Below are 8,653 nucleotides of genomic sequence, written 5' to 3' on the forward strand. Positions count from 1 at the left end.
TGATATGGTAGCGCTAGCTGTCCGTTGGGTAATCCGTCTGGTTTGGCGCCAGCCCCCTGTACACTCAGCATGACTCCGAGAAGAAGGGATAAACAGAGAGAGAAAGAGTTTGGGAGAGGAAGAGAGAATGAGTTAAATAAATCTTACCTGTTTGACTTACCATAAATGGGGGAACGAATTAAGTATTAATAGCGTCTGGACCTCCTTAACAAAGGGTTAAGATTTCCCCCACTGTTTCCTTAATCCTATAGAGTAGTTGTCAATTAAAATGAGAAGTATCTCACCTTGGTGTCACCGATTATTTGTGAGGATTTTTTCTTCATTTTTTTTAGCATGGACCTCTCTAGTAGGTCCATGCTTTGAGGAATCAGAAGGAATGTTTCTTATCATAGGGAAAACAAAATAACGCATATATTATGTTCGAAAATATACTTATATTTTCTGACATTGTAGGGCCTGCTTTATTGATCTTTTCTATTTCATTAATGATGCCAAAACAGCTCATGCTGTGACACGTATCAATCATGCTTTCCATACTAACACTGAAATTAAAATTTTCAAATAATATCCAATCATAATTATTATACTGTGATTTTTCTCTTTGTTTCATTTATACAAGACATCAAGTTTTTATTGAATAATTTTTGTGTTTGATTATTCATCAAATTGATCGTAAAATTAGACGAGATATACTTGGCATGATTTCATAGGACAGAGCATATTAATTCCGATGAAAATGGAAGAAACGCAGATCAAGTTTGACTTCTCCTCGATCTGTCGATATTGTGTTTTATTCGCTAACTGATCTAGGTTTGATGATGTTTAATATACGAATGACAAACATGTATATCATAAACTTTCCATACGCACGAATCGTTATTGAAGTTGTAAGGTTTTAGGGTAAGGGTAAGGTCCTTTTTCTGTTATTGACATGAATCCGTATAACAAACTTTTAATAATCATTTAGAGGTGATGAAGACATAGGCCTCTAAATCTATAAAGAGATGCATAAAGAGACATCGTTTCATTGTGTGTAGATAATGAAGATACTTAAGTTATGAATTTTGTATGTTTTCGATTTCAAGTAAAATCCTAGAAGTCCTATATTTGTATTGTATTGTATTTATATAATATTGACTGGCCTTGAGGGGAACATCAAATATATTGCCAGCAAAAGAATCATATTGGCCAGAGTCTTTAGACGAGGGCAATATGGGTCTTTTTAGGGCATATGTTTGATGTTCCCAGAAAGAAGAGCCAGTCAATATATCTATTATCATCCAAATCAGATATCTAGAGCAAAAATAATGATAATGGTGATATTTCTTTTAAGAATAGAGTTCTATTGTGCCATGTTAATATCAGGGTCTAGGCTCTGCACTCTTCCATTATCACGTAGTTGGAAGCGCCCAGATCCAGCGTTGTCTTTATTATGACATGTATTGTTGGTGCGCGGATCATTATGAAGCGTATCTCTTCATACGCATCCCCAAAGGCCCGGATGTGACACCAGGGAAAATACAAAGGTATATTTTGTGTTGTCTCTGCACGCAAAGTCAATACGTGCATTGAGACCGAGGAAAATACAAACAATATACCTATTCTTCCCAATATTCATACAATGTAGGGCAATACGGTTTTGCAAATGACCAGCTCAGATGTCTGATACGGGTGATAATGTATTATATTACATAGGTTATGTAGATTCAAATCAGTGATAGGTCAATACGCCATCACGTGACCATAGCTGCGAGGATCGCGTTTGTTATATTCTAGGTTTTTACGTCACCTCAGGGAATATACTGCGTTGTATTTTCAATTGCGGCGTTATATTCACTAAGGTGACGTCACTCGCTGCATACAAGTTGCGTAACAAGGTAGTTTATTTGATGTACGCGCTAATGTTAACGCGTCGATTGCATGAAGAACGCGTTTGATGTATTTTCAAAAAAAAAAATCTATTATGACGTAGATGGATCAGAGCTGTAGCAAGAATTTCGGGTTTGAGCCAGATGATGCCTGCAATTTCTGATGGCGAATCCACATATACTATATAATATAACAGATATTGCCTGGTCTATCGTTTTAATAAATAACATTTCAACTCCCCTCCGACGCTATATTTTCCCCTCGGGATAATATTATTTTCCCTCAGCGCTGCGCGCTTCGGGCAAAATATAATCCCTTGGGAAAAATATAACTCCGTCGGGGAGAGGAAATGTTATATTCAAACTCTAGGTAGGCAATAACTGTATAATATTGTGTTGTATTGTATTGTATTGTATTGTATTGTATTATATTGTATTGTATTGTATTGTAATATTGTATTTTATTTTATTGTATTGTATTGTATTGTATTGTATTGTATTGTATTGTATTGTATTGTATTGTATTGTATTGTATTGTATTGTATTGCATTGTATTGTATTGTATTGTATTACATTGTATTGTATTGTATTGGAACACATAAAGAAAAACATACATATTAAACTGAAAAACAATGATAAGTAACACTATATAAAACCATATAGTATTTCAAGAATTTGTTCGTGATAATACATTCTAAATAGATCGTGGGTCAGATCTATGACCCTAAAACAGTTTGTCAATGGTTCCAGGTAAAAAAGAAGGCCAAGACGTCCGACTTGACATTTTGTTGGTCAGATCTTACTATTTCTGTTTAATTATAATATATATCATATTTTATATTTGAACACCTTGAACTTAGCTTAATCAATCCATATTTTGTTTGAATTAATATTCGGTGACCTGATATCATGAGGACTTCAAAATAAAACCAACATAAATATGATTGGAAAATTGTAACATTACTTCATTATTTCCAACGTTATTATACACACATGCAATTTCCTCAGAGTGGTTGAATATATGCGTGCATGGGTGTCCTAACTTTGCGGGTATGTTGATAAATACTTCTTAACTGGCGCTTAAAATTTGTAACATGACCATCCTCACCAGAAGACCAGCCCCAACCCCCAGCCCCCCCCCCCCCCCGATATTTGTCATCCCCTATATCTAGAGTCTCTATACGCATCTGATCGGTGATCACGTTGATATAACGTACTATATATAGGCGTCCTTACTTCCTACAAAAATCAATACATCGTGATATGAGTATCCTTAATAGATACAGGGCAGGAGAGGTGGTCTTGCATGATTTTCTAGGAACTTTTCTTTCCTCTCTTTCCTTTACTTTTTCTAACTGATATAGAATAAAGAAATTTTCCTGTTTTTGGAAATAAAGGAAAGCAAATTAACAAGGCGACAATAGTCAAAACTGACTAGTTTACCTATTCAAAATATTACAATGTGTAATATTATTACAATGTGTATTTCGAGAAGCATTGGAATTATTTCTAAGTTAAAATTTATTTTGCTTCTTAAAACTTTATTCCTATTGTACAATTCCTTAGTACTCCCGTATATTACTTATAGAATAAAGAAATTTTCCTGTTTTTGGAAATAAAGGAAAGCAAATTAACAAGGCGACAATAGTCAAAACTGACTAGTTTACCTATTCAAAATATTACAATGTGTAATATTATTACAATGTGTATTTCGAGAAGCATTGGAATTATTTCTAAGTTAAAATTTATTTTGCTTCTTAAAACTTTATTCCTATTGTACAATTCCTTAGTACTCCCGTATATTACTTATAGAATAAAGAAATTTTCCTGTTTTTGGAAATAAAGGAAAGCAAATTAACAAGGCGACAATAGTCAAAATTGACTAGTTTACCTATTCAAAATATTACAATGTGTAATATTATTACAATGTGTATTTCGAGAAGCATTGGAATTATTTCTAAGTTAAAATTTATTTTGCTTCTTAAAACTTTATTCCTATTGTACAATTCCTTAGTACTCCCGTATATTACTTATAGAATAAAGAAATTTTCCTGTTTTTGGAAATAAAGGAAAGCAAATTAACAAGGCGACAATAGTAAAAACTGACTAGTTTACCTATTCAAAATATTACAATGTGTAATATTATTACAATGTGTATTTCGAGAAGCATTGGAATTATTTCTAAGTTAAAATTTTGCCTCTTAAAACTTTATTCCTATTGTACAATTCCTTAGTACTCCCGTATATTACTTATTGTAACGTTGTTTGGGCTAATTGTGGCTCTATAAAAAAAGCTGACTTCTATTTTCAAATTACAAAAGAGAGTTATTCGCATTTGTACAGGATCTCATTACTTGGCTCACACTGATCCATTATTTTTCAAACAGAAAACACTAAAAGTTGCCGACTTGTATACTCTTCAAGTAGCTATCATTATGTTTAAGTATATTAATAACCTACTTCCTTCTTCTTTTGATGATTATGTTTAAGTTCAATACCTACCCAACTCGTACATCTAGAAACTTTCATCTCACAAACCCCAGACTGTTAATTACCTCTAAATCAATTCGACATCATGGTCCAGACATTTGGAATAATCTTGCAAAAAATATTAAATCTTGTTCCACTTTATACTCTTTAAAATCAACTCTTAAAAGAAATATAATTCTATCTTATTCATATAAAATATAAATTCTACAGCTATCTTCAGCACCCGCACCTGCACCTGCATTGCACCCACTTGTTCAGTAATTACCAATCATAGTCACGAACCCTTTTTATGAGGACGCCATCAATTACAAGCTTAACCGCTCACGATGGCGGTCTCCTGCGTTCATTAAATTTTGTTAATGTTTCTTTTTTATTATTAAAATGTGAAGTATATGCCCACACCATTTTTTTTTTCTAATTATGTATTATGTTTATATTGTATACATTATTTTGTATATTACAAACAATGTAAATATTTTTGATAATGTATTGTGAACGCAGAAATAAAAATAAAACAAACAAACAAACAAAAATAACAACAGCAACCTTGATTTTTTGGGGTTTATAGTATGTCACTCTTTTGAACCTTAAACCAGTAATTAAAAATATTAGTAATTCCTCTATCAGTATGATATTTGATACTTAGACTCATTAACCACGCATTGAAGCAGTGACATGTACATGTACGTCCCAGTATATAGAAAGATATTTGAACGATTTTCTAATACCAATGCACTGGAAATGACATCATCAAGCCTGTTATGCTATAGTAGTCGTACCGTCTGCGTTCAACAAAAACGCTCGTCAAAAGTCGTAGGCTTTGCGAATACTTCATTAGCCAAACATGTCCGTATAGTTAAAAGCACGAGATAATAACAGTAAAGGATCAAACGTGTCTGGCCTAATTGACGAAATGACAGAAAATCTTTACTTGTCAATTCTATAAACACAATCACACATAATACACCAGATCGAATGAAATGCGTTATGCTGATGGGCCAAGTATTGGTATCAATTATTGGCGACTGCTCGACCGTTGGCTCTTTGTATGCATTGGGGTTGTGATCTTCTTTTTTTTTTCTTTTCATTTTCACATTAAATAGTGTCCCATTTAAGAATATAATTCCTTTGGTTTATAACGTGATATATACATTTTTATAATTATCATTTTTTCATAACTCATGATTTTTCTAGCATGCATGATCAGCAATCCATTGTAAAAACTAAACTTTAAGTGAAGATGAACCTGGATAAATATATTGCAAAGATATTTAGCAAAGCATATCTATAACTTTATGGAATACAGTAATATAATTCTGTGATAAAAGAAAAAAAAACATTTTCATAAAGATCACCCACTCATAACGTGACACAAAACTAACTACGCCATATCTGTTTTACCATGTTTATTGAACAGTATTTTATTTTCGGGTCACAGTGGCGAGATATGGTCATCTATTTAAAGAGGAAGTTCGACCTGAAGAAAAGTTTGTCGTAAAAATAGCAGAAAAAAAAATTAAAAACACTGGTGAAATTTTTAGGAAAATCCATCAAAGATTAAGAAAGTTATTAGAATTCTAATTTTTGGACTTGTGGCGTCATAAACGAGTAGTTGCCCCATATATTATGTAATATAAAGTGCATAAATTTAATGGTTCGTGATGCCTTATTTTTGTTTTATTTTTAGGGAAGGGTGTGAATTTTCTTTTCATACAGTCAAGGCACAGTAAAACATTTTCCGTTTTCTGAGAAAATGACATTTCATTTTTTTTTTGCCATTATAGGAAAGCTGCTCGCATATGACGTGACAAATAAAATAATTAAAATCCTAACCTTTTTATTTTTGGAGGGATTTTTCTCAAATCTTGGGTGTTATTTCTAATTATTTTTTCTGCTATTTTTACAATAAACTTTTTGTCAGGGTGAACTATCTTTTTAATGATAGCGATACATCAGTTTAACCTAGCAAATTTTAGCATTTTATCATCAAACGATGCTCACGTAGAATAACTCCTCTGGCGAGATATTTTGTTACTCTGATAAATTTATTAAATACATAATTTATGAAATACATGATATACATGTATTTCAATTTTTCAAACTTAAAATCAATGTGCCAAATGACACAACGTTCGCCCTAATGGCTGAAGTCCGTTCTCCTAATTTGAAAACAAATCCTGTTTAATTAGCATTGTGTTGGTTATTGATCATGATAAGCGGGGAGGATAGATTTTGATGTCAATTAATCTAAATGTTTTTTCCTAGTCAAAACAAATCTCATTTTAACAAAGTCAGACATTCCGTCTGCATACAATCCAATCAAGGATAATTGGTGAGATGTACGTCATGTATGTTTTGCCTTTTGTGTATCTTCGGTTATAGGAATCATTGTGTTAAAGGGACTGATCCAAAGTAAGTCGATTGCACAAAGGGGCTCTCTGATAGAGAACGATGTAAAGGAAACAAATCATAAGATACGTGTTTTGGTTTAAAAAATCGATATACTGCAAAGTTTTAAGTCTGCACTCGTAGACAGATGTGGGCTGGGGCTCTGCCCCCCATAAAAAAAACCGATCACGACCAAGGAAAAAAAAGAGAAAAGAAAGAAAAGGGTGAAATGTGATATTACTTGCTGAGAATCACGAAATTATATATTTTACTTGAAAAAGGCCCACATTTTCGATTGCTCGGAATTTTTTTACACAAGTCGCCGCTCAAAATGCTTGGTTCATTACGCCACTGTGATTTAAAAAAACATGAGTGCAGTTGCGTAATGAGCCCCCCAAAAAATTGAAGGGGCTAGATAAGGTGTATCGCGTATTATAATTCATGAAAAAAAAATCGACAACTTAATTACAAAATCCAAGTTTGTGTTGGATTTTTACATATTATTCAGTACATGATATCATATTTCACCCTTCTCTCTTTCGTTTTCTCTTCTTTTTTTTTTTTGGGGGGGGGGGCAAGAGCCCCCTTCTGCACGCTTGTGCTTGAGCGGTATCAGGAATGTTTCTAACTGGACCCGTATTGCCGTTACTACAAGGGGTGTAATGGGTAGCTAGGCACGGCCCTGGGAAGTGGGGGTGCTGGGATTGCTGAAGCACCCCTAATATTTTCCCCAGGGGTGCTGCGTGTATTATTTTCCATTGGCAGCACCCCCTGAAATTCTGGTTGATGTGTTACATAAAAGAAATGCATGAAAAATGACCAACATCTTGTGTTGAAACCGTTTTTGACACCAAAACGACCTTCATTTTGCAGTGAAATTGTTTTGTTTGTTTGTTGTTTTTTGTTGTTGTTTTTTTGCTTGTCAAGTTTACATAGGCGGATCCAGGGGAGGGGCTGAGAAAAAAAAAGGGAAACGAGAGGAGAAAAAGAGGAGGAAGACGAATGAATAAAATAATGCATGTTTGATGAGATACGTAAGATTTTTCCTCAATAGGTTGATATGGAGCTTAATATATCAAGTTTTGAAGTCAATATACAAAACATATTTCAGCGATGACATCGAATTTTCTTTGTTTTGTTTGATTTACAAGCTGATTTTTAAAACGTGCTCTGTAAAAATAATGTCCATTTTATGGTCTCAGTATATGAACATTTTCAGCTCGCGCTGCGCGCTCGCATTATTTGTTGTCAAGTACCTATTCTCTTCGTGCATTCTTTAAATTTCTCAAAATATCACTTTTCAGGTTTCATTGTCAAAACCCATCGGCCAGCGCTGCGCGCTCTCATTTTGATTGGTGAATAATGTATACCTCTATAATAATAATAAGTTATTCTATACTTAAAGGACAAGTCCAGCCCAACAAAAGGCTGATTTGAATAAAAAGAGAAAAATCCAAGAAGCATAACACTGAAAATTTCATCAAAATCGGATGTAAAATAAGAAAGTTATGACATTTTAGTTTCGCTTAATTTCACAAAACAGTTATATGCACATCCTGGCTGGTATGCAAATGAGGAGACTATGACGTCATCCACTCACTATTTCTTTTGAAATATTATAATTTTCTCCTCATTGTCAAGTGATATTAAAAACGATTAATTCATCCCTGAACATGTGGAATTAGCATTGGGTAATACTATATGGTTCAGTCAAGTTGGTCCTTATTGTCAAATCTATAAAAAATGAAATATTGTATAAATCAAACAATAAAAAACAAAAGAAATAGTGAGTGATGGACATCACCGACTGACTCACCTAGTTGTGCATATCACTGTTTTGTTAAAAATAGGCGAAACTTTAAAATATCATAACTTTCTTATTTTACATCCGATTTTGATGAAATTTT

Source organism: Lytechinus pictus, chromosome 5, assembly GCF_037042905.1.
Source record: "Lytechinus pictus isolate F3 Inbred chromosome 5, Lp3.0, whole genome shotgun sequence".
NCBI classification, from domain to species: Eukaryota; Metazoa; Echinodermata; class Echinoidea; order Temnopleuroida; family Toxopneustidae; genus Lytechinus; species Lytechinus pictus.